This window comes from Sapajus apella, unplaced genomic scaffold (assembly GCF_009761245.1).
Source record: "Sapajus apella isolate SASKATOON/1434 unplaced genomic scaffold, GSC_monkey_1.0 scaffold3, whole genome shotgun sequence".
Lineage (NCBI taxonomy): Eukaryota > Metazoa > Chordata > Mammalia > Primates > Cebidae > Sapajus > Sapajus apella.
Genome location: NW_022436943.1, coordinates 43,412,605 through 43,437,006, shown reverse-complemented (window position 1 = coordinate 43,437,006; position 24,402 = coordinate 43,412,605). Strand labels below are relative to the sequence as shown.

The 24,402-nt window shown below is 43.3% G+C and overlaps 1 protein-coding gene across 2 annotated transcripts in view; it reads right to left on the bottom strand.

The window, feature by feature from the left end:
* The window catches only part of DEPTOR (DEP domain containing MTOR interacting protein), a 186,819-nt gene that overhangs the window by 97,937 nt on the left and 64,480 nt on the right, over positions 1 to 24,402 (bottom strand). The window lies entirely within an intron of this gene.

Below are 24,402 nucleotides of genomic sequence, written 5' to 3'. Positions count from 1 at the left end.
GCTAATTTTTGTATTTTTGGTAAAGATGGGGTTTCACCATGTTGGTCAGGCTGGTCTCAAACTCCTGACCTCAAGTAACCCACTCGCCTTGGCCTCCCAAAATGCTGGGATTCCAGCCGGGCGTGGTGGCTCACGACTGTAATCCTGGCACTTTGGGAGGCTGAGGTGGGTGGATCACCTGAGGTCAGGAGTTCAAGACCAGCCTGGCCATCTTTAAAAAAAAAAAAGAAAAAAGAAAGAAAGAAAAGCAAAATGCTGAGATTCCAGGCGTGAGCCACCGTGCCCAGTCATCCCTGCTAATTACATATGATGAATCTCTAGTCTCTAATGTGATAACATTGCAAGTGGGGCTTTTGGGAGGTAATTAGGTTATGAGAGTAGAGCCCTCATGATGGCATTATGCCTCTATAAGAAGAGACAAAAGGGAGCTTGCTCTCTTTCTCTCTCTCTGATCTTGCCATGTGAGAACATAGGAGAAGACAGCTATCTGCAAACCAAAAAGCAGGATCCAACCAAGAAGCAGCCACCTGCAAACCAAGAAGCAGGTGCCACTGGCTCTGCTGGCACCTTGATCTTGGACCTCCCAGACAAATATTTGTTGTTTAGGCTACTCAGTCTATGGTAATTTTTTATAACGGTGGCCTGAGCTGAGTAAGATAACTACGTAAGTCACTCCTTTGTAACCCTCCCGTACCCACGCGGCTTGGTTCTCTTCTCACACCTGTCTTCCTAGGCCTTGCTCAACAACTCTGGACTCCATTTCACATCTCCAAAATAGCTCCAACTGGGCCTATAAGTGTTCTTCTATGCATCCATATATGATGCAATGTAACATAAATGTCAGTCCTCATTCTGGTTGACATTAATACCAGTATTTGGGGCCGGGCATGGTGGCTCATGCCTGTAATCCCAGCACCTTGGGAAGCCAAGGTGGGTGGATCACTTGAGATCAGGAGTTTGAGATTAACTTGGCCAACATGGCAAAGTCCCGTCTCTACTAAAAATATGAAAAAATTAGCCAGATGCAGTGGCACATGCTTGTAGTCCCAGCTACTCAGGAGGCTGAGGCAGGAGAATCGCTTGAACCCAGGAGGCACAGGTGGCAATGAGCCAAGATCATGCCACTGCACTCCAGCCTGAGTGATAGAGCACGACTGTCTCTCAAAAAAAAAAAAAAAAAAAGACCGGGGCGGGGGGTCAAACCCGTAATCCCAGCACTTTGGGAGGCCGAGGCGGGTGGATCACGAGGTCAAGAGATCGAGACCATCCTGGTCAACATGGTGAAACCCCGTCTCTACTAAAAATACAAAAAATTAGCTGGGCATGGTGGCGCGTGCCTGTAATCCCAGCTACTCAGGAGGCTGAGGCAGGAGAATTGCCAGAACCCAGGAAGCGGAGGTTGCGGTGAGCCGAGATCGCACCATTGCCCTCCAGCCTGGGTAGCAAGAGCGAAACTCTGACTCAAAAAAAAAAAAGAAAGAAAAACACACAAAACAATAGAAGGACTGACCACTGCCCAAGGCTGGGGGGACATCAGTCACACTCTACTGGTTTCCCTCGAGCCCTCTGATCTTCCCTCTTACTCAGGTACCCTTGTGTTGGCTTCTCTACCCCTGCCTGGACTTTAAAGGCTGGAATTCCTTGAGATTCAGTCTCTACATCCCTCTCTTCTCATTCCAGTCTCTCCAGCGAGCTCCTTCATCTCCCTGGCTTCAGTTACCATCCACGTTCCAAACATTTCCAAATTTCTATTTCCAGACCAGGCCTATGCTCCCAACCACACAGCTTTGCATCCACATACACTTCTCAAAGCCACCTCAAAATCCGCAAGCCCAAAAATGAACTCAAGTTCTTCCCTCCAAACCTGGTCCTGTGCCAGTCAGTGCTTATGCAGTCCAGCCAGAAAATGAGGCATTGTCCTTGGCCCTTCCCTCTTTCTCACCTCTTGCCCAGTCATCAGTATGAACTGTGAACTTGAACTCCTAAATCTCTCTCACGTATGTCTAAGCCTTCCCATCTCAGGCATTGCTACTACTTTAGTCTAAAATACCAATACCCTTAACCTAGACAATGACAGTGTTTTCTTAATTGATTATACAATGCATCCAGTCTGATTCTCAACCCAACCTTGGACATCTAAGTCTAGATATAGCTATGAAATTATCTTTTATAAATTCAAACCTGATAATGTCCTTCCTCTGTTGAAAATACACTTCAGGCCAGGCACAGTGGTTCATGCTTACAATCCTAGCACTTTGGGAGGCTGAGGTGGGCGGATCACCTGAGGTCAGGAGTTTGAGACCAGCCTGACCAACATGGAGAAACCCCATCTCTACTAAAAATACAAAAAATTAGCCAGGCGTGGTGACATGGACCTATAATCCCAGCTACTCGGGAGGCTGAGGCAGGAGAATCGCTTGAACCTGTGAGGCAGAGGTTGTGGTGAGCCAAGACTGTGCCATAGCACAAAAGTGAAACTCTGCGAAAGAAAGAAAAAGAAGGAGAGAGAGAGGGAAGAAAGAGAGTGAGAGAAAGAAAGAGAGAGAAAGAAAGAGGAAGGAAGGAAGGAAGGGAGGGAGGGAGGGAGGGAAAGAAAGAGAGAGAAAGAAAGAGAAAGAAAGAAAGAAAAAGAAAGAAAGAAAGAAAGGAAGGAAGGAAAAGAAAAGAAAGAAAGAGAAAGAAAAAAGAAAGAAAAGAAAGAAAAAAAAAGATGTCACATGTAAGACAAGAAAAGAAAAAAAAAGAAAAAAGAAAGGAAGGAAGGAAGGAAGAGAGAGAAAGAAAGAAAGAAAAAGAAAATATACTTAAATAGCTTCTCATTGCGTTTAGGATAAAGACCAAAAAACTTCTTCACATGGCCTATAAAGTATGCATGACCCTAGCCTCTTTCAGCTCTTCAAGCATGCCATGCCCCGTCTACCACAGGCCTTTGGACACGCCATCCCCATGGCTGGAATGCTCTCTCCCTTTTCTCCCCAGCAGCCCCCTCCCATGCCTGCTTGACTTCCTGTTTTGCATCTCAGTGATGGTGAGGTCTCAACTAGACCATCTCGTTGCTCCCTGTATAGTTTGTGTGATTAAAGACAGCTCTATTATAGGCTCCAAGAAGGTTGAGTCCATGTTTGTCCACAAAACTGTCAGGTTTTCTGTTTTTGTTTTATTTTGTTTGAGACAGAGGCTCTGTCATCCAGGCAGGAGTGCAGTGGCACAATCTCAGCTCACTGCAACCTCGACTTCCCAGGTTTCAGGTGATTCTCCTTCCTCTGCTTCCCAAGTAGTTGGAACTACAGGCACGCACCACCACGCCCAGCTAATTTTTTTTGTATTTTTAGTAGAGACGGGTTTTCACCATATTGTCCAGGTGGGTCTCAAACTCCTGACCTCAAGTGATCTGCTGGCCTCGGCCTCTCAAAGTGCTGGGATTACAGGTGTGAGCCACCATACCCAGCCCATATAAATGGAACCTTATAAAATGCCACAGTCATTGTGTCACCTTCCTCTGTAAAATTATTCCTGATGAGTTCCTGTCTTCCATATGAAAGTCTGGCTGTCTCTTAAAAACCTTCATTGCCGGCCGGGCGCGGTGGCTCAAGCCTGTAATCCCAGCACTTTGGGAGGCCGAGGCGGGTGGATCACCAGGTCAAGAGATCGAGACCATCCTGGTCAGCACGGTGAAACCCCGTCTCTACTAAAAATACAAAAAATTAGCTGGGCATGGTGGCGCGTGCCTGTGATCCCAGCTACTCAGGAGGCTGAGGCAGGAGAATTGCCTGAACCCAGGAGGCGGAGGTTGCGGTGAGCCGAGATCAGGCCATTGCACTCCAGCCTGGGTAACATGAGTGAAACTCCGTCTCAAAAAAAAAAAAAAAAAAAAACCTTCATTGCCTTTGAAACTGACAATAATCTACAATACAAATTGAACTATTTCATTCTAGGAAGAAACCTTGGAGATCATTGTAGTCCAAACCCTCTTCATCCACATGAGAGGAATGTAGTTTTTATTCAAATGAGAAAAACTGAAAGGCAGCCTGCAGTGTAGGAAGGAAACTTGCTTGAGGTCATGCAAACACTCACTCTATACCTATCAATCACTGCACTGGAGGTAATTAAGCCTCTGTACCTGAATGCCATACGATGTTTACTTTCATATGGCATTTAGACTCAGAGCCTAACCATGCTGTAGAAAGAACATTGGACTAGGAATTCAAAGATGTAGGTTTATCCCAGTGAGTCACTGAGTAGCTTTGAGATGTAAGGCAAGCCACTTTTCTTTTATTCAGTCTTGTTTTTCTTGAGAACATAATGGTATCGTTACCCAGCTGTTGTGAAAATCCTAAGAGTGTGAATAAAATAACCTTGTAATACAAAATAATGTAGAGTATTTACAAAGTGTTATGCTGTGTAAGTAATCATTGTACCTACATTGAGGCAAGATGAATTTCTGCCTTAATAGCTATAAACTGATGAAAACAGAGATTCTTTAAAGGTCCCTAGTCTCTTCCTAGAAGAATGATTAAAGTTCTAGTTGAAATCCACGGAAGAGGCTTAGGATTAGAAATTAGATGACTGGGACATAAACACTGCTACAAACTAGTCATGTAATTTCTCACTGTCTCCCAAACTCATATTAAATGGGGAAGATAACACCTGTTCCACTTCCTTCACTAAGTTGTTGTTATCATCCAAAAACCTTTGGGGCAAGTGAAGTTCTAAGTGTATGTATGAATGTATACTCTTTTTTTGAGAGGTAGTCTTGCCCTGTCACCCAGGCTGGAGTGCAATGGTGCAATCTCAGCTCACTGCAATCTCCGCCTTCCAGGTTCAAGCAATTGTCCTGAATTAACCTCCTGAGTAGCTGGGATTACAGGCACACACCACCATGCCTGGCTAATATTCGTATCCTTAATATAGACGGGGTTTCACTATGTTGGCCAGGCTGGTCTTGAACTCCTGACCTCAGGTGATCTGCCTGCCTTGGCCTCTCAAAGTACTGGGATTACAAGCATGAGCCACCGCGCCAAGCCCACTCGTATATTAAGAGTATAAGAGTATAAAAGGTATGAGCATCTAAGAGAACTCATTAAAGATGTTCTCATTCAGCATGTAACAGAAATCACTTAAAAATCTTATTTAGAGGCCAAGTGCAGAGGCTCACACCTATAATCTCAGCACTTTGGGAGGCCAAGGAGGGCGGATCTTGAGATTATGAGTTTAAGACCAGCCTGGTAAAACCTCAACTCTACTAAAAATAAAATTGTCCAGGTGTGATGGTGCATGCCTGTAATCCCAGCTACTGTAGTGGAAGGCTGAGGCAGGAGAATCCCTTGAACCTAGGAAGCAGAGGCTGCAGTGAACCAAGACCATGCCACTGCACTCCAGCCTGGGCGACAGAGCAAGACTTCATCTCAACTCTTTCCCAGAGTTAGTAACAGCTGAGGTGGTATGAGGAGGACCAGCTCTCAGACATGTGAATGAGGCCATCCTGGACCTTCCAGCCCAGCTGACCCTCTGGCAAGTGTATGAATGTGCCCAGATGAAACCAATAGAGGAACCCCCATGCCAACCATGGAATCAGAAGAAACAATACATCATTGTTGTTTTAGACTATAAATCTTAGTATGATTTGTTTTGTAGGAATAGGTAGCTGGAACACATTGGTATAAATAAACAGTGGCAAAAATATGTGAAACTACACACACTGAGACATGTTACGTAGCTCAGAAAGTTGCAACAGAATGATAGATGAACACTGGAAATTCCAGGGAATAAACTGCATAGAATAAATCTTGGAGCAAGATATAGGAGACTGCACTGGTGACGGGAATCTAGAAAAGAAAACAGAGGCTGGGCGCAGTGGCTCACACCTGTAATCCCAAAGCTTTGGGAAGCTAAGGCGGTGAATTACTTGAGATCAAGAGTACAAGATCACCCTGACCAACATGGTGAAACCCCATCTCTACTAAAAATACAAAAATTAGCCAGGTATGGTGACATATGCCTATAATCCCAGCTACTTGGGAGACTGAGGCAGAGGCATTGCTTGAACCCAGGAGGCGGAGGTTGCAGTGAGCCAAGATTACACCATTGCACTCCAGTCTGGGGGACAAAACAAAACCTGTCTCAAAAAAAAAAAAAAAAAAAAAAAAGAAAGAAAGAAAGAAAAGAAAAAGAAAATAGAAGGACCCATGTGCATGCCCAGGAAAGAAATACCACCATTCCTTCATTTCTTGTGACCCTCAAATAAGGTGCCTTGGAGGACACAATGGAGGAGAAACTGGCGTTCTTGGTTTTCTGATTTTAGATATTACTTTCTCTAAGAAATCTCCAATTCCTACAAATCTGGACCATGTACCATTTCTAAGGTCCCTCTCAGAGCCCTAGGGGAATCACCTGCTCATGTAACCAGAAGCTTTTTGAGACAAGAGTCCCTGTCTATATGGTTCACAGTTTTTTCTTAGCACAATAGGTTTTCAAAAACCTGAATGAGTAAATTAAACTTAATTTTATGCATTCTCCCGCTATACATTATTATCCAAGTATATACTAAAAATGACCCCAAGCTGGGTGCAGTTGCTCACTCCCAGTAATACCTGTAATCCCAGCACATTGGGAGGCCGAGGCAGGAAGATCCCTTGAGCCCAGGAGTTTGAAGTTGCAGTGAGCTATGATCATGCCACTGCACTCCAGCCTGGATGACACAGTAGACCCTGTCTCTGGGCAGGCATGGTGGCTCACGCCTGTCATCCCTGCACTTTGGGAGGTCGAGGCGGGTAGATCACCTGAGGTCAGGAGTTTGAGACCAGCCTGACCAACATGATGAAACCCCATCTCTACTAAAAATACAAAAAAAATTATCTGAGTGTGGTGGCAGGTGCCTATAATCCCAGCTACTCAGGAGGCTGAGCCAGGAGACTTGCTTGAACCCTGGAGGTAGAGGTCACAGTGAGTCAAGATTACACCACTGCACTCCAGCCTGGGCGACAGAGTGAGACCCCCTCTAAAAAAAAAAAAAAAAAAAAAAAGACTTGTCTCAAAAAAAAAAGGAGACCTGTATGCAGATCATCAAGAGAGTTGAGCGCTACTGATAGTCTCCATTTAAGACAGAGGACACAAACTCCCCAGCCTTTATCCTTGTTTCTGACCACTCACTCCGTCCCTTCCAGTTCAGTGATTTTTCCTTTCAGGGAATGGGGAGGGCAAGTGGATAGGGTTAACTGTGTCATTTCTTGTAACCTGAAACACAACCTGCCAGCCCTCTAGAGCTCCTGCTAAGTATCTGGTGGCCTTTGGACAAGTGACTGGTTAGCTGCTTCTGCCAGTGTGAGCTTTAGGACTCAGACCAGCTAGCATGCCTGCCTGGATTGGGTCAGCTTGCCATTTACAACATGCCCTACCAGCCTAGGGCTTCCTTATTTCATTTCCCCTTTTAATCAACTAATGTCCCCATCCAGGCTCTTATCTTGAAGACCAAGCTTTTCGTGAAATTTTATTTTAGGATTAACATGTAATCACAACGTTAAAGCAAGAATTTGACTTACTACTTGCTGCATGACAAGCTACTCCCAAACTCGGTGGCTTAAAATAACCATCATTAAATTCTGTCTTAGTGTGGTATGCATTGCCTGGGGTTCACCTGGGAAGTTCCTCTATCATTCTAGCTTGGGGTCACTCACAATTGCATGCAGAAGATGACCAGAGCCGGATGGTTGGCTCTGCGGTGCCCCTCAAAATGGCCTCTCTCCAATAAGGAAGTCTGGACGTGGTGGTGAGGGGCTCAAGAAAGAGGAAGCAGGTACTGCCGGGATGACTTCTTCTTCCTCTCCTCCTCTTCTCCCGCCCTTTCCCTTCCTTCCTTGTTTTTCCAGCTTTATTCAGAGATAATTCACATACCATACAATTAACCTATTTAACATGTACCATTCAGTGAATTCAGTGTTGTTGTTTTTTTTTTTTTCTTTCTTGAGACAGATTTTCACTCTTGTTGCCCAGGCTGGAGTGCAATCTCGGCTCACTTCAGTCTCCGCCTCCCAGGTTCAAGCGATTTTCCTGCCTCAGCCTCCCAAGTAGCTGGGATTACAGGCATGTACCACCAAGTCTGGCTAAATTTTTGTATTTTTAGTAGAAATGGGGATTTTCCATGTTGACCAGGCTGGTCTCGAACTCCCAGCCTCAGGTGATTTACCCGCCTCGGTCTCTCAAAGTGCTGGGATTATAGACATGAGCCACCACACCTGGCCAATTTAGTGGTTTTTAATATATACCTCATACCTTATATGAAAATTATGTCAAAATGGATTATGAAACTAAACATAAGAGCTAAAATTATAAACCTATGTTTGAAAGAAAACATACAGAGCAATTTCCATAGGCTTGGGTGAGGCATGGTTTCTTAGATAGGATGCCAAAAGCACAAGCAACATAAGAGAGAAACAGACAAATTAGACTATTTCAAAATTAAAAACTTTTGTGCTAAAACAATGCCATCAAGAACAGAATGGGAGAAAATGTTTGCAAATTATATGTCTAACAAGACTTGCATCCAGAACATATAAAAAACTCTTAAGATTCAATCATAGAAGCCAGGCATAGTGGGTCATGCCTGTAATCCCAACACTTTGGGAGGCCAATGTGGGTGGATCACCTGAGGTTGGGAATTCAAGACCATCCTGGCCAACATGACGAAACCTCATCTCTACTAAAAATACCAAAATTAGCCAGGTGTGGTGGTGGGCACCTATAATCCCAACTACTCAGGTGGCTGAGGCAGGAGAATCGCTTGAACCCGGGAGGCGGAGGTTGCAGTGAGCAGAGATTGCGCCACTGCACTCCAGCCTGGGCAACAGGGCAAGACTGCCTTAAAAAAAAAAAAAAAGAAAAAAAAAGCACAAAACAATGTTTTCCTCCTGCAAGCACTCACCAGGTCCTGGTTGTACATGTGAGCTGATTTCAACCTTTCCTGGATCTATATCTGACTCAGATTTCCCAGACATGTATTAACCTAGAGGGAAGGCAGTACTACAATAGAAGGAACTACTACATTTAGGGGCCAGCACAAGAATAGAAATAAGCTGATAGCGATCTCCTTGTACATTGGAAAAAAGAAAAAAATTCAAAAGAGCTAACGAGGCTCTACATAACCTGGGAATAGATGTGAATGATGTACAGGAGCAAAGCCAGGGAGGGAGATGAAATGGCTTGTGGGGCTTCAGTCAAAAAGATGCTTCAGAATTTAGAAAGAGAGCTTTAAAGAGCAAGTCATGTGTTAATATGATCAATTATTTATTTATTTTTTTTTTAGATGGAGTCTCGCTCTGTCTCCAGGCTGGAGTGCAGTGGCACAATCTTGGCTCACTGCAACCTCCAACTCCCTGGTTCAAGTGGTTCTCCTGCCTCAGCCTCCTGAGTAATCTCCCCCAATCCCAGCTAATTTTTTGTATTTTTAGTAAAGACGAGGTTTCACCATGTTGGCCAGGATGGTCTCAATCTCCTGACCTCGTGATCCACCTGTCTTGGCCTCCCAAAGCGCTGGGATTGCAGGTGTGAGCCACCTGGCCCAGCCAATATGATCGATTATTTTAAGAAGCAAAACAGACTGGGCATGGTAGCTCATACCTGTAACCCCAGCAGTTTGGGAGGCCAACATGGGAGGATCACTTGAGCCCAGGAATTTGAGACCAACCTGGGCAATATGGCAAAACCCCATCTCTACAATAAATTCCAAAAAATTAGTTGGGTGTAGTGGCACATGCCTGTAGTCGTAGCTACTCAGGAGGCTGAGGTGGGAGGATCACTTGAGCCCAGGAGTTTGAGGCTGCAGTGAGCTATGATTGCACCACTGTGCTCCAGTCTGGGTGACAGAGTGAGACCTTGTCTCCAAAAAAAAAAGGTTAATAATTCATTCACCCATATATTAAAACTGTTACCTTGGCTGAGCATGGTGGCTCATGCCTGTAGTCCCACTACTTTGGGAGGTCAAGGTGGGTGCATTATTTGAGGTCAGGGGTTTTAGACCAGCCTGGCCAACATGGTGAAACCCCATCTCTACTAAAAATACAAAAATTAGCCAGGTGATAGCGGGGTACACCTGTAATCCTAGCTACTTGGGAGGCTGAGGCAGGAGCATCACTTGAACCCAGGACGGGGAGGTTGCGATGAGTCAAGATTGCACCACTGCACTCGTCTTGGCGACAGAGTGAGACCCTGTCTCAGAAGAAAAAAAAAACTGTTACCACTGAGGGTAGGTCATGAATGAGTTTTCTTTTCTTCTTGATAGAGTTCTCCTGGCTGGGCGTGGTGGCTCAAGCCTGTAATCCAAGCTCTTTGGGAGGCCAAGACAGGTGGATCGCCTGAGGTCAGGAGTCTAAGACCAGCCTGACCAACATGGAGAAATTCCATCTCTACTAAAAATACAAAATTAGCCAGGTGTGGTGGCGCATGCCTGTAATCCCAGCTACTCAGGAGGCTGAGGTTTCGGTGAGCCAAGATTGCGGCATGGCACTCCAGCTTGTGCAACAAGAGGAAAACTCCATCTTGGGGAAAAAAAAAAAGAGTTCTCTATTACTCAAGTTCTCCCCCAAATAAAATGCGCTATGTTTGTAACTGGAAAAAAATGTTATCAATCAAGAAATTAAATTACGCTTCAGTTTAGGTTTAGCCAGATGACTCATTCCTGACAAAATTCTTAATACTCAATATAATAAATTTGTTCTCAATGTCTAATTATATATTTAGATGTATGCTTCCAACAGTTTTGAAAGTATATTGATTTGTGTGATAAGCAACATTGGGACTCAGAAAACAATACCCTCAAATGAAGGCCTCAGAGGCAGCTTCAGAAACTAAAGTGTTTCTCTCAACTTCTCCGGCCCTCCTGTGTCTCAGTCCCATTTTCCCCCAGGGCTAGCCAAGAAACTAAAATCTCTCTTCCCCAAGGCACATCACAGAAACCAGAACCCCTTTTCCCAATGCCAACCGTAAAATGCAAAAATATCACTCTAACTTTCCCTCTGCCTCTCTGTGTGAAAACCGGCCAAAAAGAAGCTATCTGGCCAGGCCTGGTGGCTCACGCCTGTAATCCCAGCACTTTGGAGGCTAAGGCAGGTGGATCACCTGAGGTCAGGAGTTCAAGACCAGCCTAGCCAACATGGTGAAAACTTGTCCCTACTAAAAATGCAAAAAATTAGGTGGGCGTGGTGGCACATGCCTGTAATCTCAGCTATTCGGAAGGCTGAGGCAGGAGAATTGCTTGAACCTGAGAGGCAGAGATTGCAGTGAGCCGAGATCACACCATGGCATTCCAGCCTGGGTGACAGAGTGAGACTCTGTCTAAAAAAAAAAAAAAAAAAAAAAAGAAAAAGGCCGGGCGTGGTGGCTCATGCCTGTAATCCAAGCACTTTGGAGGCCAAGGCGGGCAGATGACCTGAGGTCGAGAGTTCAAGACAAGCCTGACCAACATGGTGAAACCCCGTCTTTAAAAAAAAAAAAAAAAATGAAAGAAAGAAAGAAGAAAGGAAGGAAGGAGGGAGGGAAGAAAGAAAAAAGAAACTATCTGACCTATTTTGTTTGACTGTAGATCATAAGACTCCCATTCCAGAGAGGGTCTTATCCTACACTCAGAAGGAATGCATGCTCAGAGAGGCCAGAAGAATCTAGACAGACAGGCTTTACTGAATTTCCCCACTCAGACTATTTACCATACATTGTACTGTTTTTGTCCAATGAAGTTTTTTTTTTTTTGAGACAGAGTCTTGCTCTGTCACCCAGACTGGAGTGCAGTGCCATGATCTTGGCTCACTGCAAACTCCACCTCCTGGTTCAAGTGATTCTTGTGCCTCAGCCTCCCAAGTAGCTAGGATTACAGGTATGTGCCACCATGCCCAGCTAATTTTTGTATTTTCAGTAGAGACAAGGTTTCACCATGTTGGCCAGGATGGTCTCAAACTCCTGACTTCAAGTGATCTGCCTGCCTTGGCCTCCCAAAGTGCTGGGATTATAGGCATGAGCCACCACGCCTGGCCTCAATCATATCTCTACACAACTATCCATAATTTCTTGAACCTAAGCATGAAAATGGACAATTTCCTCTGTATCTTTGGGTCTTCATTTTAAAGGTTCCCATTTCACATAAAACCATGAATAAATGTATATGCCTTTTCTCCCTTGGCCCCAACAGCAAGAAAGGGAAAGTTTTCCCTTGGCCCTGACAGCAAGAAAGTATTAATTAGGGAGAAATGCTCACATGAGCATTGATACTTTTAAGTACTATGCTATTGTCTATAGAGCACATGTTATATAGTTAAATCGACGTAACTTTCATAATAATTTGGTTTGGAGCTAGTAAACAGAAAGCTCTGTTCAGTTAATATTTATGAGTAAAAATACTGTGTGCTGGAAAGGGGAGGAACAGGGAGGAAACAGCACTTTGTAGTCTGGCAACAAGGATGTTCTACCCTCCTTGACCAGCCTTCATATCAGACACTGAACAGAACATACTCAATCTCGTCTTGGTTCCTTACTCATGTTGTTCCCTCACTTCTTCCCATTTTTCTTTGCCTGAAGAAATGAAACTACATGTCCTTTGCAGGAACACAGATGAAGCTGAGAGCCATCATCCTCAGCAAACTAACACAGGAACGGAAAACCAAACAACACGTGTTCTCACTCATTAGTGGGAGCTGAACAATGAGAACGCAAGGACATGGGGTGGATGGGGGAGCAACACACACTGGGGCCTGTCGGGGTGTGGGGAGTGGGGGCCGGGAAGAGAGAGCATCAGGACAAGGACAAATAGCTAATGCATGTAGGACTTAATACCTAGGTGCCAGCAAACAACCATGGCACACATTTACCTATGTAACAAACCTGCATGTTCCGCACATGTATCCTGGAACTTAAAGTAAACTAAAATAAATAGGGGGTCCTTATACAGTGATCCAGGTTGTTCACTGTACAAGGGAACCTAGCTTCAGGGGCTGAAATCCAACTCCAGGCCCTCATGACCAGTCTGTGTCCTGTGTAGAGGTGGGAGGGCTGGACCAGCCTGAAGGAAGGAGAAGGGGCCCAGCTGTCAAGCACATAAAGTGTCCGTGGAGATAGTGGAAATGTTTTAAATGGACAGATTAAGTCCTAAGATCTCTGTGAACGTATCCCAACTAAGGAGCAATCCATACAGGTCTCGCCCTCTCTTTGAATTTCCTCTCTCTTTTTTTTAAAGAAATTCTTTGACTTCATTTTTTTTTTTTTTATTTGAGACAGAGTTTGAAACTGTCACCCAGGCTGGAGTGCAGTGTTGCGGATTTCAGCTCACTGCAACCTCTGCCTCCCAGGTTCAAGTAATTCTCTTGCCTCGGCCTCCTGAGTAGCTGGGATTACAGGCAGGCGCCTCCACGCCCAGCTAATTTTTGTATTTTTAGTAGAAACAGGGTTTTGCCATGTTGCCCGGCTTGTCTCAAACTCCTGACCTCAGATGATCCACCCACCTCAACCTCTCAAAGTGCTGGGATTACAAACGTGAGCCACCACTCCAGGCCCAAATTTCCTCTCAATTTTTATGTACTATTTTTAGTTCTCCAGTGAAACTAAAAGTTCCCGAAGGACAGGCACCATGTCTTAAATGTTTTTGTTTCTTAGAAAACTGAGCCCAGGGAGAAGGTATACATCAGGTGTCCAACAAATATCTTCTAATCAACTGAGTGAAACCTAAGTGAATACCATAAGCAACAGTAATGGAGGGTGTTATTTGTTTCTGGAAGATAAAATCCCATCCTCTTTGATTGCTATTTCAAATTAGCTGAAGCCAGGCATAATCCCAGCACTTAGGGAGGCCAAGCCAGGTGGATCACCAGGTCAGGAGTTTGAGACCAGTCTGGCCAATATGGTAAAACCCCAACTCAACTAAAAATACAAAAATTAGCTGGGTGTGGTGGTGTGTGCCTGTAGTCCCAGCTACTCAGAAGGCTGAGTCAGGAGAATCGTTTGAACCCAGGAAGTGGAGGTTGCAGTGAGCCGAGATCATGCCACTGCACTCCATCCAGGACAACAGAGTGAGACTCCATCTCAAAAAAAAAAAAAAAACTGAAAGAAAAATGAGAACATTTTAGTGTTGGTTTTATGCTCCAAAGAGACTGATATTCTGGAAAGTTGTAATTTTCACATTCCCCATGGGTTTTAGTGTTGCATTCAACAATCATTTTTCAGAATCTGAATCAACTTTAGATAGAAGCCAACTGTGGTTCTCAGGCCATGGCCATCCTAAAAGGCTACATTCAGCTATGGTTTTATCACCACAAAATTATATAAGAAGGAGAGAAACCAAGTGTTTGTACCCGAAATTCAAAACAACTCAAACCTCTGTGAGCCTTTTCAAACAAATGTCAAGGGAAGCTGGGTTCTAAAACCTATTATAAAGGCTTATTTGACAGGAATCGTTATTATTTATTTTGAATGCTTTCATAATTATTAGAAAATGGAAGAATTTGCTACCAAAACACAGAAAGAAAGGAAGAGTAAAGAAGGATATTTAGGAGAGGTAAGATGAAGTGATGAAGAAAAACTGAGGGCAATCTGGGAAAATTGATGAATATATATATATATATATATATATATATATATATATGTATGTATATTTAGACAGTATCTAACCCTGTCACCCAAGCTGAAGTGCAGCGGTGCGACCATACCTCCCTGCAGCCTTGACCTCCCAGGCTCAAGCAATCCTCTTACCTCGTCCTCCCAAAGTTCTGGAGTTATAGGTGGAAGCCACTTCACCCAGCCAAATATATTTAAAAGATATAAGGCCTGGTGTGGTGGCTCACGCCTGTAATCCCAGCACTTTGGGAGGCTGAGGCAGGTGGATCACAAGGTCAGGAGATTGAGACCATCCTGGCTAACACTGTGAAACCCTGCCTCTATTTAAAAAAAAAAAAAAAAAAGAAAAAGAAAAAAGAAAGATATGAGAAACATGGCCAGGTATGGTCGCTCACGCCTGCCTGTAACCCCAGCACCTTGGGAGGCTGAGGCAGGCAGATCCCTTGAGGCCAGGAGTTGAAGACCAGCCTGGCAAACATGGCAAAACCCTGTACCTACTAAAAATACAAAAACAATTAGCTGGATATAGTGGTACATGCCTGTAATCTCAGCTACTCAGAAGGCTGAGGCAGGAGAATCACTTGAACCCGGGAGGTGGAGGTTGTGGAGAGCCGAGATCACACCAATGTATTCCAGTCTGGGCAACAGAGCGAGACTCCATCTCAAAAGAAAAATTAGCCAGACATGGTGACACAAACCTGTAATCCCAGCTACTCAGGAGGCTGAGGCAGGAGAATTGCTTGAACCTGGGAGGTGGAAGCTGCAGTGATCTGAGATCACACCACTATACTGCAGCCTGGGAGACAGAGCAAGACTTCATTTCAAAAAAAATAAATAAAATAAATAAAATTAAAAAAAAAAAGAAACAATAATAAAACATGGAACACAATGATAAGTAGGCACTGCCTTTCTACATATTAACAGGTTAGGTGATAGCAGGCCTACTCTATCCCTCCTATTTGTGGAAGCAGTGTAGAAAGACAAGAGACCCAGTCTCTGATTTCATTATTCAACCAAAGTGTTTTGTATTATTCTCTATCTTAACACAAGTTTTAAATCACTACTTTGATATATCTATGGTCAACTGATTTCAACAAGGGTCTTAAGGCCATACAATGGGGAAAGGGTTGTCTTTCCAACAAACGGTGCAAGGACAGTTAGATAGCCACATGCAAAATACCGAAGTTGGGATACGTACCATCAATACCTAGTTTATTGAGAGTTTTTAGCACAAGAGGGTGTTGAATTTTATCAAAGGCTTTTTCTGCATCTATTGAGATAATCGTGGTTTTGTCATTGGTTCTGTTTATGTGATGAATTACATTTATTGATTTTCGTATGTTGAACCAACCTTGCATCCCAGGGATGAAGCTGACTTGATCGTGGTGGATAAGCTTTTTGATGTGCTGCTGGATTCAGTTTGCCGGTATTTTACTGAGGATTTTTGCATTGACATTCATCAAGGATATTGGCCTAAAATTTTCTTTTTTGTTGTACATCTGCCAGGTTTTGGTGTCAGGATAATGTTGGCCTCATAAAATGAGTTAGGGAGGAGTTCCTCTTTTTGTATTGTTTAGAATAGTTTCAGAAAGAATGGTCCCATCTCCTCTTTGTACCTCTGGTGAATCCATCGGGTGTTTTTTTTTTCTTGGTAGGCTATTAATTACTGCCTCAATTTGTTATTGGTCTATTCAGGGATTCGACTTCTTCCTGGTTTAATCTTGGGAGGGTGTATGTCTCTAAGAATTTATCCATTTCCTCTAGATTTTCTAGTTTATTTGCATAGAGGTATTTATAGTATTCTCTGACGGTAGTTTGTATTTCTGTGGAATCAGTGGTGATATCTCCTTTATCATTTTTTATTGTCCTTTGATTCTTCTCTCTTTTCTTCTTTATTAGTCTGGCTATGGGTCTGTCTATTTTGTTAATCAGTATTTAGCCGGGCCCAGTGGCTGCCGCCTATAATCCCAGCACTTTGAGAGGCCAAGGCAGGTGGATCAGGAGGTCAAGAGTTCGAGACCAGCCTAGCCAATATGATGAAACCCCATTTCTAAGAAGAATACAAAAATTAGCTGAGTGTGGTGGCGCGTGCCTGTAATCTCAGTTACTTGGGAGGCTGAGGCAGGACAATCACCTGAACCCAGGAGGTAGAGGTTACAGTGAGTCGAGATCGCGCCACTGCACTCCAGCCTGGGGGACAGGGCAAGACTCCATCTCAGAAAAAAAAAAAAAAAAATCAGTATTCGTACATTCATTTGTTTATTCATTCATTTAATAAAAAATTTTTTAATTTTAATTTTAATTTTAGTTTGTATTTATTTATTTTATTTTTTGAGATGGAGTCTTGCTCTGCTGCCCAGGCTGGAGTTCAGTGGCACAATCTTGGCTCACTACAGCCTCTGCCTCCTGGGTTCAAGAGATTCTCCTGTCTCAGCCTCCCTAGTAGCTGGGATTACAGGCGCCCACCACGATGCCTAGACCATTTAATAAATATATGTTGAGCATCATCTGTCTCCCAGGATATGCAGAAATGAAAAGATGTGGCCCTTACTGTTAAGTTGTCTACTTTCAGATGGGGAAGCAAATGTTAAAAACCTTTGTGCAAGACAGATAAATGCTATAACAGAGGTGCAGGTGTATACAAGATAAAGAGGAAGCAAAGCAATGAAATATCTAAGTGTATCAGAGGGTGCTTTCAAGTTCCAAGTTAAGAAGAAACGGAAGTTGGTCCTGCGAGACGGTAAGAGGACACAGGATCAAAGAGCAAGTACAAATGCATGGTGCAAATGAGAGGTCAGGATAAATCATGTGGTTCTGGGCAGGGAGAGGATGGGAGAGGGCAGGAGAGGATGGGGGAGGGCAGGAGAGCAAAGCACAGGGAGCTAAGCATGGGCAGAAGCCAAAGATCAGGTCAGAAAGGCTTCATTGCCTACACGTGATAGCCACAGAAGAATTCTGAGCTCAGGAGTGTCAATCAGGATAAAGATGACAGCATAATAATCCTTTTGTATTGTGATTATCCATCACCTTTTCGCTTATATTATGGCAACATTGCTTTCAGTTCAGCAAATGTCTCAGGCACTTACTGGATCCACTGCCCTATATTGGTCACTGGGAATATAAAGATAAGGTAAAATTTCCACTTTGGAATGATCAGGAGGAAGCAAAGTAAATAAACTTCTTGAAAGCTGGGAACCGCTCTTACACAAAATGATTTCACCCACAGACTAGAAGTCAGAAGGGGATCATCAGAGCCAAAGCACCCGTGACTAACTTCAGCCTAGGGTAGGTGGGAAAAAGAAACACTCAGCAAGCGGGAGTCACTGGTGTGCAGGCAGATGCTTGGTGACGCTCAACCATCTCAGCATGGACTAGGAGAAAGGACTGGTCTGCAAAAGAAGAATATGATTGAAAGGACAGACTTCACTGTTCTTTCTGAATACATCTGTCCTAGCACGGGAAGGAAATATAATGAGCACAAAACAGTACTCCAGAGCCACACAAAAGGAGTTGGGATGATCTGGTCGATTACCTTGTCCTCCTTTCTTGCCTATGAGCACCCGTGGCTCCAGAGAGGTAGTGGGACTGAATCTCTGAACTGTGACTTCCAAGCTGCAATTGGGTGCTAAGATCCTGAGCTGCTTCTTGTATGTGATGAGGACAATAATACGTATCATTGTGAAAATCAGAGCTAATCTGTTTAAAGCATCTGGCATAGTGCCTAGCATAAAGTAGCATGAACAAGTGATATACAAGGTTCATATATACACATGCCCCTGAGAACTGACCCTTGCAGAGGCTGGATGACAGTCTGAACTGGCCAGAATAACCAATTCCAGGCATCTGGAGAGGTTGAAAGATGAAGGGCGGCATCAGGTGGCAGGTGAAAGAGAGAAAAGTCAAGGAAAATTACTTAAAAGGATGTCTTATATTCTAGAAGATACTAACACCGATGCAAAAGTTAATTTTGTTTAGGATACTAAATCTTGGTAGAATACAGAGAACCTTTTTTAAAATTTTATTTATTTTTTTGAGATGGAGTTTCACTCTTGATGCCCAGGCTGAAGTGCAATGGCAGAATCTCGGCTCACTGCAACCTCCACCTCCTGGGTTCAAGCGATTCTCCTGCCTCAGCCTTCCAAGTAGCTGGGATTACTGGCATGCACCACCACACCTGGCTAATTTTGTATTTTTAGTAGAGATGGGGTTTCACCATGTTGGTCAGGCTGGTCTCGAACTCCCGACCTCAAGTGATCCACTTGCCTTGGCCTCTCAAAGTGCTGGGATTACAGATGTGAGCCACTGCGCCCAGCCTCAGAGAACCTTAAAATATATATATATATTTTATGTTTACATATATTTATATGTTTATATATATTTTTATACATATTTATATATATATTATATATATTTATATATATATTTTATATATATTTATTTATATATTTTTATATATATATATAATTTGCGAGGTAGTTCCACAGGTATGTTCATTTTATGAAAATGCATTGAGCTGTACACTTACGATATGTTGGCTTTGCTCTGGAGATTACATTTCAATAACTTTGACTTGATTGTTAAAATTTAATTACAAATTTAACTTTAGTAAAGTTAAAAATGTTATTTGGATTTTCTTTTCTTTCTGGCCTGAAACACTCTTCTGTTAGGGGGCCTGAAATTATTAAATGCTTTCTGTCGATTTGGTGCTTTTTCCTTTTGGTGGAACAGTGCCTTTGTTTTCCCTCTAAAGCTCTGCATGAAAGGATTGCAATTAAGCAGGATATTTTCATTTAGCAAACAAAGCAAGAAAAGTAACACAGCAACTATACCTCTTGGAATCACCTCTGTACTTAACAACAAAGTGACCATCAAGGGAGCCTTGGTTTGCATGGACAAAGCCTTTAATGATGGAAGGATATCCTCCTTCTTTAAAAACTCCCAGCCTTGCCTTCCACAGGTATCACTCTTCAAACACCCACTTTTACTTCAATATGTGCCTCTTGTCTCGGAAGGCCCTAACCCCATTGCTGCTCTGTCTGTGTCTTAGAATGTTTATCTGCCTTCATCCATTCTCCCTAGAATGTCCACACTTAAACAAGAGGGATTTCCCTCTAGACTCTGAGTTTTTGTCTCTCTTCCGGATAGAGCCAACTGACCCTCTGTGGCAGCTAGGGGTCTTCTTTCAAAACATGCTGAAGATGGCATTCAATTTCTACAGGTTCACTGCAAGGAATTTTTAATGCATAACTGTGGGAAAGTGAAGAGCCTCCTATGAGCAACTTTTGGGCAGAATCACTCTTTAGCAAATGGAGTATTATTGAAAGCATCTCCTTAGCCCATATCAAATTCACCTTCCTTTTTTGTAAGTTGGTGATGAAAATGTTTCCTTCTTAGAAGTGTAGGAAGGATTAAATGAACTAATATGTAAAAATATTTAGGAAGGTGCCTAGAACATAGAAATCCTCAGTAAATAATGGCTATGATTATTACTCTCTTCTGAATTTTTAAGATCAGAACCCACAACCAATAAACACAAATAGAGTGACTTTAGAATAATCAGTATCTACTACTAGTTTTACTCAAATTTGAACATTCTTTAGGTTAGGAAAAGGAGAAAGGGACTGCCTATTGACCTCTTTCCTAATTAAGAATTGCCATCCATTCATTTATCTATTCATCTCTTCAACAAACGTTTATGGGGCATATGCTATGTGTGTACACCAAAGTTGTAAGAGGCCTCAAGGTACATGATCTCAGAGAGCGTATAGCTAGGTTGGAGAGACCGAAACATCAAGACTCAATCACCCTGTTGAGATGGCTGCTGTGCTGGAAACCAAGGTAATACAGAAGCAGAGAGGAAAGAGGTCAAAATAATTCATTATAATCCAGCCATATTCTATGCTGGTACAACAGTGGCCACTAAGTATATCGTGTGCCAACTTCAACCATCACATCATGCATAGTACACAATCAGAAGAAAACAAAACAAAGAGCAAGTGGCTTTTCCATTTATAGAGCGTGGATAATTCTGCCTGCCTGTCCACTCAAGGAAATGGGAGATGAACTCACCCCACTTCCCGGGTAGATCTCACAGGCTCCCAGCCAGAAAATAACAAGGACATGCAAATGAGTTAATTACAAAGACAGTTTATAATAAAGGAACTATCACAGCTATGTGTAGGGTTAAGGGAAATTATAAAGGACAGTGAAGCTCCTGGGCTGACAGAGCAGGATGGTCATTAACAACGCTAGGTCTCAGGGTTATAGAGACAGATCAGTTTCCAGAGCCGAAAGGGGACAGATGTAAGGGGAGGGCTGCATAACAGAACCGTGGCTGATGTGGTTTGGCTGTGTGTCCCCACCCAGACTCATCTTGAATTGTAATCTTCATAATCCCCACATGTCGAGGGAGGACCTGGGTCGGAGGTGATTGGATCATGGGGGGCAGTTTCCCCCATGCTATTCTCGGGACAGTGAGTTCTTGTGAGTTCTCATGAGATCTGATGGTTATTTAAGTGTTTGACAGTTCTTCCTTCACACACTCTCTGTCACCTGACGCCATGTAAGATGTGCATGCTTCCCCTTCTGCCATGAGTATAAGTTTTCTGAGGCCTCCCCAGTCATGCAGAACTGTGAGTCAATTAAACTTCTTTTCTTTATAAATTACCCAGTCTCTGGCAGTTCGCTATAGTAGTGTGAGAATGGATTAATACCGTGGCCTTCAATAGCAGAGAGGAAGCAGGGGAATAAATAGCCTGACCTCAGTCTTTTTCCTCCCACATACTTCCTACTAGTGCCTCCCACTGACTGAGCGGAACTGGAAGCCAAAGGGCAATCCTCACAACATGCCTGGGAAGTATGCATTTTCTTCCATTTTCAGATGAAAAAAAGATTCAGAAAAGCTGAACATCTTGCTAATAAGGGGCAGAATAAGAACTGTGACACATACTTCTTCAACTCCAGAACACTTAAATGGTTTCTCCTTTCTAACAAGCTGAAAAATTACTACAGAGATGGATTGGCAAAATCAATATTACAGAAACCTGGTTCATAGCCCTGACATTACATAAGATTAGGAAAACTTGGCAGAAGTAGCCAGCAAAGTCAATCTCCACCATCAATGAGTCCAGTCCACCATTCAAATAGCAACGTTATTTGCTTTTAAATCAAGTCATGGCCGGGCAGAGTGGCTCACATCTGCAATCCCAGTACTTTGGAAGGCCAAGGCGGGTGAATCGCCTGAGGTCAGGAGTTCATGACCGGCCTAGCCAACATGGCAAAACCCCATCTCTACTAAAAATACAAAAATTAGCCAGGCATGGTGGTGCACGCCTGTAGTCTCAGCTACTCGGGAGGCTGAGGCTGGAGAACTGCTTGAACTCACCAGGAGGCAGAGATTGCAGTGAGACAAGATCATGCCACTGTACCCCAACCTAGGTGACAGAGTAAGACTCCAAATCAAAAAATAAATAAAAAATCAAGTCGCTTCTACATAATCAACCAGAGCTAGAAATCTGCAGATGACAATCTAGGGCTGATGGCTTCTGACAAGCATAGCTGGCCAGCTGCCTGTTTTGCATGCTAACAACATTCTAATATCATTGCCATATATGTTATAGCAGGGAGGGTGGCATTACAAAGAAACAGTAAGGACGATGTGATTTCTAAAACTAGACCGAAGAAGTTGGCATGAGCCAAGTGACAGACACTTTTTTCCCCACCCTTTTAAAAATTGAGCAGAGAGAGATCCAAGATGGCTGATTACTAGCAGCTCAGGATTGTAGCTACCAGTGAAAGTGCAGAGAACGAAAGGACGCCACACTTTCAGACAAATTTTTGTTGCTCACGGACCAGGAGGTTCCCAGCAGAGGGGCCCCACGGATAGCCAGCGCGACTCTTGGCCGGCATGGCGGTTCTTGGTGCAGAGTAAACGGGACTGGGTCCCCTTTTGGTTGACGTTTGGAGCTCCAGGAAGGCAGAGTCACCTATTCAGCTGATTGAAAAAGGGACTTAAGAAGGAAGCCAGACCGAAGATTTCCAGGCAGAAAAGCACCACGAATCTTAACGCCGCTGTTTTGGCCAGCGCAGTGGTTGCTCAGATTCCGGCTCTGGGAATCAACAAGTTGGACGTCCACTCAGAGACCTAATTTGAAAGTCGGTAATTACAAAGACGACAGGTGGATAAATTTACAATGATGGGAAAAAACCAGCGTAAAAAGGCTGAGAATACCCAAAATCAGAATGCCTCTCCCTCTACAGGGGATCACAGTTCCTCATCAACAAGGGAACAAGGCCTGATGGAGAACGAGTGCGTTCCATTAACAGATTTAGGCTTCAGAAGGTGGGTAATAAGAAACTTCTGTGAGTTAAAAGAATACGTTCTAGCCCAATGTAAAGAAACTAAGAACCTTGAAAAACGGTTTTACGAAATCCTAACGAGATAGACAATCTAGAGAGGAATATAAGTGAATTAATGGAACTGAAGAATACAATACGAGAATGCCTCGAAGTATGCACAGGTTTTAACAGTCGAATTGATCAAGCAGAAGAATGGATATCAGAGGTCGAAGACCAACATAATGAAATGAAATGAGAAGACAAGATTAGAGAAGAAAGAGTAAAAAGGAATGGGCAAACTCTCCAAGAAATATGGGACTATGTGAAAAGACCTAATTTACGTTCGATAGGTGTACCTGAATGTCATGAAGAGAATGAATCCAAGCTGGTAAACATTCTTCAGGATATTATTCAGGAAAACTTTCCTAACCTAGTAAGGCAGGAAAATACTCAACTTCAGGTAATACAGAGAACACCACAAAGATATTCCTCAAGTAGAGCAACCCCAAGACACATAATCGTTAGATTCACCAGGGTTGAAATAAAGGAGAAAATTCTAAGGGCAGCTAGAGAGAAAGGTCAGGTTACCCATAAAGGGAAGCCTATCAGACTCACAGCAGATCTCTCAGCTGAAACCCTACAAACTAGAAGAGACTGGGGGTCAATATTCAATATCCAATATCCTCAAAGAAAAGAATTTTCAACCCAGAATCTCATATCCAGCCAAATTAAGCTTCATAAATGAAGGAAAAATAAAATTTTTCGAGAATAAGCAAGCACTCAGATTTCATCACCACTTAAAGGCCTGCTTTACAAGAGCTTCTGAAAGAAGCACTGTACACAAAAAAGAACGACCAGTATCAGTCATCCCAAAAACTTACCAAAAGGTAAAGAGTATCTCCATAATGAAGAATCCATATCAACTAATGGGCAAAATAGCCAGCTAGCATTAAATGACAATATTAAACTCACAAATATCAATATTAATCCTAAATTTAAATGGATTAAATGGCCCAATCAAAGACACAGACAGGCAAATTGAATAAAAAGTCAAAACCCATCGGTTCACTGTATCCAGATCCATCTCATAAGCAAGGACACACAAAGACTCAAAATAAAGGGTTGGTGGAAGACTTACTAATCAAATGGAGAGCAAAAAAAAAAAAAAAAGAGGGCCGGGCGCGGTGGCTCGCGCCTGTAATCCCAGCACTTTGGGAGGCCGAGGTGGGTGGATCACGAGGTCAAGAGATCGAGACCATCCTGGTCAACATGGTGAAACCCCGTCTCTACTAAAAATACAAAACATTAGCTGGGCATGGTGGCGCGTGCCTGTAATCCCAGCCACTCAGGAGGTTGAGGCAGGAGAATTGCCTGAACCCAGGAGGCGGAGGCTGCGGTGAGCCGAGATCGCGCCATTGCACTCCAGCCTGGGTAACAAGAGCGAAACTCTGTCTCAAAAAAAAAAAAAAAAAAAAAAAA